The sequence below is a fragment of the Bactrocera latifrons genome, unplaced genomic scaffold (assembly GCF_001853355.1).
Source record: "Bactrocera latifrons isolate USDA-ARS-PBARC rearing strain unplaced genomic scaffold, ASM185335v1 scaffold_15, whole genome shotgun sequence".
In the NCBI taxonomy this organism is placed as follows: domain Eukaryota; kingdom Metazoa; phylum Arthropoda; class Insecta; order Diptera; family Tephritidae; genus Bactrocera; species Bactrocera latifrons.
The window spans coordinates 2,776,830-2,787,909 of NW_017534963.1; positions in this window are offsets into that span (position 1 = coordinate 2,776,830).

Here is an 11,080-nt window from a genome sequence, read left to right on the forward strand (position 1 = left end):
TCTCGCTCTGTTCCTCACTCTGTCCACTTTCTACAAGAAATGCTGTAGCGGCCGTAATAATTTCGTGTATACTTTCCGATAATGCAACAAAAGAAAAATCGATTTTTCGAAAATTTCACACTCAGACGACCCCTTAAGGCATTATGCAAGCATATACAGGGAACCTTAGTATGTAAGGTCTTGTCAATATGTGTTAATGCCAATTAAGAAAAAACTTACTCCTTATAACCATTAGAGCATAAATTTAGTAAGTTAGTCATTCATGAAGAAAAAGGAAGATATGTATGTTATGAAGTTCTATGAGGGCACAAGTATTGAAATATAATATGTATAAAATATGAAATTATCCAAACAATGCTAAAGCGATTTCGACTAAAAATATCTTTGTGTCGTCATTCCTCTGATTCGTCATTATTACCAAGATAGCAAATATTTTACACGAATATGGTAAGATTCAGTATTTGTGGGTTTACACATCATATATACATATGTGTATATCAATAATTTTTGTACGTCATCAATGTCAACGAAAAGGCAAATAAACTTGTGTAGAAAATATTTAATCAGAAATTAGTACTCATACCCTACTACACACGTATGTTCGTATAGTGAATAGACGACAGTTTTGGCTCCTCTTCATCAGTCACTCTATTAAGCCAGGTATTTATTTGCAGTTTACACATGGTTCATGGTAAAATTAAAATTAATTTTTAGGTTTAGTCACGCCAAATACTAGTATGTGTATAATATATTAAAAACCATTTACATAACATACATATGAGCACATACATATGTGTAGGTAAGTAGGTGTAGGTAGAATAAAGGAATAGAGTAAGAATAAAAGCTTGACTAATGTTAATTTCTGGTAAAACTCAGCATTAATAGAAATGCAAACATTTTCGGGCAATTGCTATAAGCATATGAGCGCACAGCATAAGCATTACATGCATAAACACGTGTACATACATATATATACACCTGAATATATGACTATAAGCCCAAATATGATATGGTTGCATGGGCAGAAACACATTGGAAACCTAAAAATAGCCGTTAAGTATAATGGCTTATGGCCTTATAGCGTATTTCTGTGATTAGTTTACACATAAGCCTCTGCAAATATAATCAAATTTTGGCGAAAACCTTTCATTATTTTTCAAAGTCTATAAACTCTATTTTCAAATACCAATTCAGCCGTAACGTAATCGTTTTTTGATAAAAATCTGTTGACTAGCTATCAAAGGTAGTCAGCGGTGCAGATCAATCGTTTCCCGACTAACGAAATATCAGTGCGCTACTGCAATAACGATAAAAGAAACCGAAACATTACTCCATTTTATTGTTTTATATTCTTTAAAATTTGATAAGAAAGAAACATTTTGAGTATTTTGATTCGAGTCAGAACATACTGTTGAATAAGCATTTCCAACTTTTCGTTGATTTTCAGCGCGTTATTTTAAATAATTTTGCATAATTTTAGATCAACACAGAATCAACAAGAATTAGAAAGCATTTCCAACAAATTTTGCAGGAACAACTTTTATTAATGAATTTGGTTTAAATGTACATTTAAAAGTAAAGATAATGATATAATGTGTTTTGGCAAATATAAACAGCAATTTTTTTTATAATGTTTTTTTTTTTGTATTTAATTAGTATTCATGAAAACCTGTTTGTAATGAGTAGAGTTAGAATTTTATATGAAAATTTACTTTACTTTTAACTTTTTGTCCGTTTTTTTCTTTGCGTGGGTAATTTTTTTTAAGTAAACTAGCAAAATTAAGATACTTAGACTTACATATGTTTTTTCTTACTTTCTAATCTTTTTTTTTTCGAACTACAAGTAGGTCTTTGTAACCTGAAACGCCTGGTTTCTTATCCGGTCAAGTGCTGTAAAATCAGCAGCGTTTTTGAAGCTAATGATTAATCATAACTTTTTTGTTTTCAATATCTTCTGGTGTTTAAAGAAGATACATGTGTCAAACATGTAAAAACATTAATGAATTATTGCATTTAGCATTTAGCAACAAGTAGACTTGGGGGTTTAACCCGACAATTTTTGTTTTGTTTTGTAAATACTTTGAGTTTACGTCCTTTTTGGGGTTAGAAAATATAGTAATTCAATTTCCAAATAAATCCTTTTTCTTATCTTAACGTTTGTCAATGGCTTTTATAAATTATATTTTCTTTACATTTAGTCACATTAAGTACAGTTTTTTTGTTTACAAAACCTCTTCTAGGCGGCATGGTTGTGTCTACTATTTTTCCAATACCAGACAAAAAATCTTTTAATAAAACTCTTACAGCATTCTAATGTTTTTCAAAGATTAGATTAAATGACTAATGATTAATCTTGATATTTTTAAAAAATTCTGTATTCTGTATTATTGATTCAAATGAATATAAGAACACATATTGACGTATTTTAGATACAGATATATTCATAAATTGCTCATGCATATCAATTTACAAAAAACTTGTCCGCGGGAGTGGATTTCTTCTGAAACACGCAATACTTTTATTTATTCTATTTTTTTCATTTAAATCAAAACTATAAATCGTTCTCTTCTGCTTTTCCAATACATCGACCGTAGAAAGAGTAAAATTCTCTCAACTTATAAAAAATTATTTTTAAATTTAGTCTTTTTTCTTGTCTGAGAATTCCTCTGAATTGTTTGTTATTTGAATTCCTATACCCCTCTCTAAAGACTTTAAATTCCACTGGGTATTCGACAAACTCAATTTCTTTCGAGGCATGAGTGACAAAGTTTTAATTTTCTCGATTTCGATTCTCGATTTTCAAAGCTAGTCCTTTTAAATATTAAATTTGTATTTTTTTCGATTTGAAGATTCTTCATTGGTCGTTTATATCATACTATATGTCATATAAACCTGACAGAAAAGTATTATACACCATGGGAATAAAAGAAAACGTGGTTAATGCCCATATTTCTCTTCTCGTTGTGTTTTCTACAAATTCCATTAAAAATTTGAAGGCAAATATTTCGATCTTGGAAGCTCACTTTGCAAAACGTACAAATTACTTTTTGCTCTCTAAAAGATTAATTAATTGAATGTAGAACACAATTAGGACTTGCCTGTCTTATCACATTATCTGCAAATCACTTTGAAAGATATAATAGAAATATAATAAATATATATATTTTAATATAATATTCTAAAATATAAAAAGGGTATATTTATAGCTGCCATCCCATCTCTGAATTAATTTAATTAATAGCTCTTTAGTAATATATATAAGTATAACGTGCTTAAAGATATGCTAACTAAAATAATTACCACTATTATGGTGATTACTTAACACTCTATTAAGAATTGGTAATCACTTTATATAATGTGAGCTAATACAGTTAATTTTTGCATAGCGTTCATGAATGCAAGTATGTATAAATATATACAAATTAAAAAAATTGTCGTTGTTTAAAACCCTAGAAACTTTTTAATGAATGAAAAAGTGTGAGATTTCAATAAAGTTAGGAGAAAAGTCTCAACTTAACATAAGGTATGGAGCTAAAAACTTACGAATTTGATGCTTTTCCCTTAATCTTATGTTTGGTTTGAGTTACTTTAATATTCGCTAGAGATCACGTACACATACCATAGTTCATACAATTTTCTTTGAAAGTCTCCGCTAAATAAATCACAGTATGTATAGTGTGGTCATCAATATTTTATAACTTAACCGCAATGCATATCCAATTTTTATCTTCATGAAGTCGACATTAATATCGTTTTATTTACAAGAGCGCTTAACCACATTATATCGACTGTAGATAATTCTTTACGAAAACTCTGTTCATATTAAAAATTCTTGTCAAAGTTAAAGTACTGAATTTAAAGTGAATTGCATAAAATCACAAAGCATGGGTTTTCAACTGAACACAGTATCAGTCTTACTTACTGTTATTCTTATTACTGCTCATGAGTATTTTTAAGAGAAAATATATGTGAACTACATATGTATGTATACCATATAAGAAGGCAATTAGTGGACTTAGCATGAGGTACAGTCAATATCATCTAGGTACCTAATCCTGTAGAAATAAAAATAAATGAAAAGGCAGGCGAGCTGGTCCGTTCGGGGCAGCTGGAGACTCAATCTATTCCATTCATCTCCTTCAAGGGTTATTTGAAGCAGTGGATCCTAGAGGAACACCTTAAATCTTGGAACACAAGCAACACAGGACATACCACAAAGCAAAGCTGGGGTAGTGTTGTTGATGGACAGACCAAAAAGATCCTACTTTTAGGCAAAAGGGGCTTAGCAATATGGTAGGGATCATCACAAGACACCTACCTTTGCGATCCCACCTTCATAAAATGGAAAAAATAAATTCAGTGAAATCCAGAGCATGTGGGAAGGATGATGTGATGCTGGAACATTATGTAAGCGAATGCCCATCCTTCAACCGAATGAGAAGGGTCATATTCCACGCCTCCCACTCACGCCTAGGCTCACTTAAGATACATTGGGCTACTGGGATGGAAAAGAATCAGGTTTTGTACCAAATCTACAGAATGGCTGAATAAGGTTCAAATTGGTTGCCTCCCGGGGGCGCAGTGTGGCTAATATTGACCTACGTGCGGTCCGGCGCCTATGCGCCTTTCGTCTCATCCAACCAACCAACATATTTATATACATAAATATCCCATTTTTCATATAGAACAATTCTTTAAATTGGTTGGCATTTCTTTTTCTTATTCGAAAACGATCGCATTATTTTTAAGGCCTTTGGAAGATTTGGGTATTGAATTGTTTTTTGAAACTAGTAACCTAGTAAAGTGTAGAATAAATTATATTAAACCACAATATTTTTTTTATCTATGTTAATATGTACATATCTCTTTATGTACATACATATTTTTAATTTAACTGATTCAAGTGTGTTCTTAAGTAGGTATTGATTGCATCTTTAATTTAGCCATAATAAATATAATGAACTATGATTAGTACTATATTCGTATTTAGCATAGTCATGTTGAAGAATTGATTTTACATTTTTAGACAACAGAACATCAGGTGAAGACTTGTTTACAACAATTTCCGCAGTCTTATCTACAAAAATGTATACACTTGTACTTAAGTTTTGTTTAAAGATAATTGTTGCACGAAATCAAAACTTCTCAACACTGATACACGACTATCCTTTTTGTAATGAGAATTAAAAATTATAAACTTCGCTCACATTATCAGTTTTGTCCTTAACTGCATACATATATAAATACATATAACATAATAATGAGTCACTTGTTACATCGTTAATACTAGATATCTAAATGTTCGATAATGCTAAAGAAACGTTTGGGATATCTCCGTCAGACCATTCATGAAGGCTTTGTTCACCCAACAGTTTTCTGAAATACCTTGAAATCAGAGATTTGGATCATTCGAAATTTGATAGAACTGATTTCGTAGATGCAAAAAATATTATACATACATACATGTGTGTATTCGTGCATAGATGAAAATATGAGCCGAATTCAATACTTTTCGTGATCACATGACAATAGGCCCGGTAAGCAACTTACATGTCACACTATTTTTCCGCGATGGACTCCTCAACTACTGAACCGATTTTAGCAAAATTTAGCACACTGTATCCAGTTTGAGGCAATTTAGAAGATATGATAGTCAAAACAATTCATAAATAAGAAATACAGTGAAAGCTGTATTAAATGGACGCTCTATAAAAGGTCGCTCTACTAAGCGGATATTTCCATTAACCTATTGACCGGTCCGACAACTTGTTGTTATTTATTAAGTGCAATTTATTAAGCGAGAAACTATAATAACTGGACAGAAAGGCTGGTCCGTCAGTGTCTGTTTATGGAAGATTTCACTGTATATTTTTCTAAACATACGCATGTATTCACAATCAAAAATTCAAAGAGATTCATATTTTTTAATAATTTATCTTCTAGTTAAACAATTTTGAAAAAAAAGTCTAAAATTTTAGAAATTTTTTAAATATTGAAAAAAGTGGTTTTTTGACCAGAAAAGTTTTACTTTATGTTGTTTAAAAATATGTTCAAACTTGACTTTTCTTAGTATTTTTTTTAGTTTGACTAGAAGATAATTCATTGCCAAAGATAACTCATGAGAGAGGCAAGAGTGTAAAATGTTCGGTTGCACCCAAAACCCATTTCTTACTTGTTTATATTTAAAGTTTTCCGAAGGGTTCGATTGCAAGGAATTAGAAAATAAGATAATGATTTTTCAAAAAGAAGAAAATTGTCTAACATCTTAAGATTAGTTTAGGTTGTGTATTGTAAATTCAAATTAGTGAAGGCTATTCCGAATAGGCATGGTGTAGGGAAAAGGTTGTGACTCCAAATCGATCACCCAATTTCAAATGAATTTTTTTGAAAAAGGTTCTATGGCAATATTAGCACACTTTAGCACTTCTGAAACATATATTACGGTTTGAGTTTAAACATAATTGCGTCACTTTTAAATTATCTTCTGAATTTACAAAGATAAGAATTGTGTAATGTGATGAAAAATCACACAAATGTGTGATGTGTTTATGTGTTTTGGTAGAGTCGACAAAACGTGATAGTAATTTGCTTAAAAGCAAAAATGAGTAGTCGTGTTTAGTCAACGGAAGTTTTTTGTTTTTGCCTTTATGTTGTAAATCAAAATTGCATGCTCAAAATGTATGTCAGGGATGCTGCGGTTAAAATGAAAGTAAATAAGTCGCTATCTTCAAAATTGACGATAAAAATTATTTTTTTGGTATACGCAGACTCGGTTGAAAACTCATATATACATCCGAGACTCATATCTCACGAAAATGAAAGTTGTTAACGGTGTTAAACAAGAAGTCGTGTGTAGATTGTATTAATATGTTCGTGTGCATGCTCGCTTGTTTGTATATACTTATTATGATTGTAAAACGTCAATCATTCTTTAGTTAAATACCTTACAAATAAACTTAAAAATAATACTGATGCGATTGTGATAAGTGGCAAAACAATTTGCTGATAAGCAAAAATTGAAACGGCACATTTTGTTAAAGAAATGTAACTGGAACGAATTTCTGTAAAAGCATTACTGAACAAAATGAAATTGTAAATTATATGAAAATATTTACTGTTTGTAATATCTTAAATAAAAAATCATCCGTTTCATATCACGATTCCATTGTTCATGAAATCAATAACCGAACTTTGTGCCTAAATTTCTTCTAAGCCGAGTTCTGGATAAGGCTGAATGTTTTCCAGCCCCTCGAATGCCTGCCTTCTTGCACTTATTCCTAACTTCAGTAAGTTGATACCTGTCATTCGACCAACAACTGCCTTTAGAGACCTTGACATAATCTTTGGCGATTCTACATGTACTTAGGGCATTCCATCTCATCATGATGTGTCTGTCAGCCCTTTCGAAAATTTCATTGTTTATCGTATTTAGTGACTTATAAGGTTATTATTAAAATATTTAATACACATTCCATTGTGACTTCTTGTTCTTGACACAGTTATTAAGAATTGGCTAGTGATTGTAGACTAATTTTACACTTGTAAGATTTTACCAAAGTTTGTTTTCGCTATACCTATTACCGAGGCTTTCAAAAGTCTTTGGAAAATGTCTGATATGATTTTCTTCTGTGCCCTCTTAGTATAAATTTTTGTTTTATGTCCCACCCATCTTAATCGCTGGATTTTGGAAAAAAATATATAATGTTTTCGCTTTTTATAAGCTCATTCATTGCCCAACTTTATACGCTACTTGTCATTGTCTTTGACTGCTTCAAAGATATTTCTTAATTTTGTCTTTCGAAGAAGTACAGATTGGATTTGTCCTTTTCCTACAATATCCATGATTCTAAGCCAGTTTAAGTTGTCTCTTGCTTCTTGAGTTCTTGCTACTAAGCTTAGAGCCTTAATAGGTTAAGATGAAGCTCTGTAACCGTCTAAGCGATTTGGTTCAAACGCAATATGCCATTCGTTTCTGTTTTTCAAATTTTCACTTTAAATTCTCATACGCTAAGTCTTCCGTAACCCATTCTTTCTTCTTCTAATAATACTATGCAGAGCCATTCCTTAAAATATCTTAAAAGATTGTATAAAGTAACATTCTTTTGGCTGCAGGTGCTTTTATTCGATCTCAAAGCTAACAATATTTTTGGAGTTGAAGCTGGTTCAAAGATACGGGACAACAACTTTGACGTTGAAATTACGAACTTTGACGTCCGTGTTAAATGGCGAATTCATAGGGAATAGGGTAACGACAATCTATAGCAGACAATTGCCCTTGATTCTTTAACGAATTGCTCTTTATAAGAATGTGCTGAAATTTTGTTATTTTAAACTTTTTATCACATTAAAGGGTTACCTCGGGTAAAAAACGCCTTTCTGAACACTTTTTTCTGATATAAAAAATTAAATATTTATTAGAATTTTTATTGTTACAAATATGCACTATCAGCAAAGAAATTCTGAAATTTTGGAAAGAAAGAAATATATTTTAAACTTGACAATTGCATGCCATGCCACTTGTGGTGATCCCTCGGGATAAAGATGTGCCCGCGTTGGTAGGATAGCTGCTTGCAGGATCATCTAAAGTGAAAAATACATGTTTTAGAATTTGGACGAAAGAAAAAAACACTGAAAATTCTATTTTTGGCCGACATTTTTACAAAAAAATTGAAAATTTGGCGACTTTTTTTGTTCAAATATTTGTAATCGGAAAAAAATTCTTCGTCTAAGTAAAATTTCATGAAGATCGGTTAAGCAGTTCTCGAGAAATCTTTCCAACCGACTTCAAAAACAAGTCGTACTTAGCCTAGCTAGCCTGGATTGCACAAGTTCTCAAGGATCTATCTCCGAAACTACTTGAAAATTTTGGACAATATTGTAAAATTCGATTTTTTGAAACCCGCAAACCCAAGAGATTTTAAATAGTTTTGAAATTGAAAATTGAGACTTCATAGATTTAAATAAAATTTGCGCTATGGTAGATCTGATATTATTGATTGAGCAAATAAAGCTTTCTGGACGTAATCTTTCCAAGGTCTTAGATTTGCATAAATTTTTAAATACACCTTCCTTTGTCACTGGTAATCCATCGGGGAATATAACTTCGATTCATCACCTAGTCCATATTTTTTACTGGAGCGTTCGTTTAGCAAGCTTGTATCTCAATAGTATCTTGAAATTATATGTTCCTTTTTATTGAGAGGAATATATCTGCAAGTCGCGATACGTTTAGTGTCATTTCCCCACCGATCGATCGTCATTTTAAACTTTACTCTTGCACAAATTTTGACATTTTAGCTCTCAAGAACGCTAGAGCTCGTATCCAGAATGATTGCAAAAAAAAATTCGTAATGACGTTGCAAAATTATCTCCCAACGAAAACGAAAGTACCATTATTTTTTCACTTAGAAGTATGAATTTACTAGTTCATGTTTAGAAATCATTTTAACGGCACATGTTTCATTATCCACGTTTCTGAGCTAATCTCTAGATAATCACACTTGGATACTGTATTTTTACTTTACTTCCTTTGCTGCATACACACTCGAGATTTGTGACGAAAGTCCAGCCTTTATCTTCTCTAAGGTTTCACTATTTACCAGAAATTCCGTACATGTGACGGATTACAATTAAGGCAAACCTAACTGTTTTCGCCCGAATGCTGTATGACTCAGTAAAAGAGCCGAGCAGCTTAAATTAAAAATGTGCCAAATAGTAATAAACAACAAACGAAGTAGAAAAAAGACATAAGAGTATAAGGCTACAATGGCAGTAGTTGATAATATTGACTGACATTGTGCGAATGTAAGCTTTAGTGTCGCTCCACTAAAATACATACATACATATATGTATGTGTAGATATTCGTAAACGTCTCTTTTTATGTGAGTAAATATAATTCGTGCTGTGATTGCTTTCAGGCAAATTTCCATGAAATTTACGGTGCCTCAGTGCGTAAATTTAGCAAATGAGCCATAATGCTACTGCAAGAAAGTGCTAATCTTTTACAGCCGCATGATTCTCATGAAAACTTGACTGATCGCATAGCGCACTTAATATAATTAATATTAATAAAGTCAGTCAGTCAAAAAGTGTATAATAAAGGGTGATTCCATTTAAATTTAATGGGAAATACTTATTACGCCTCAGATGGTCTATCATCCATTGGATCTAATTTTCAATGGCTCGTACGAGCATTTCGATTGGTAACTGACGATTGACAAGGGGGCATATACTTTACATTTTACATATCCCCACATGAAAAAGTCTAACTTTGTGATAACACAAAATCTTGATGACCAAACGGACTCAAAACGTGAAATCATCTGCCCACCGAAGTGTTCTCGCAATAAATCCATTGATTTATGTATGTGATGTGTAGGGAAGTGATGGCTTTCTTGTTTAAACAAAATATCGCGGAGATCCCGAGTATTAATTTCAGGCATGAAATAGTCCGTTATCATGGCGGGATAACGGTCGCTATTGACTTACGCTTATTGGCATCATTTGTGAAAAAATATTTACCGATGATTCCACCGGCCCCCAAACCACTCCGAACCGTTGTGTTTTCTGAATAAAATGACAGATGAGGAATTCCTTCAGGTTGCTTTTTTTCCGCAAATGCGGAAATTTTGCTTTTACATATCCATCCAGGCAGAAATGGGCCTCACTGCTTGGCTTCGTTAGACCTTCTTGGAATTTTTCAAGATGAAATATATCGAAGCGATGTCGCTTGAGAATATCGAGCGGTTTCAGTTCTTGCACAAGCTGTACTTTGTACGTTTTCAAATTAAGATAAAATGAGCCAAGTCGTTTCATATGTCAGGCCGAGTTGTTGCGAACGACGCCGAATCGACTCTCTGCGGTCTTCGTGTACATTCTCCACTAAGGCTGTCATATTTTCTTCACTGCTTGATGTACATGAATGAACGCTGGTTCTCAAGACGAGTGATGGTGTTCTGTGGGGATTCTAAAATTTTACAATACTGATAATTCGAACTTCTCAAAGAGAAACTTTACGAAGGTCTAGCCAAGCAATTTCCAACATTTGTACTCTCCCAACATGTTCCATACGAACTTTCT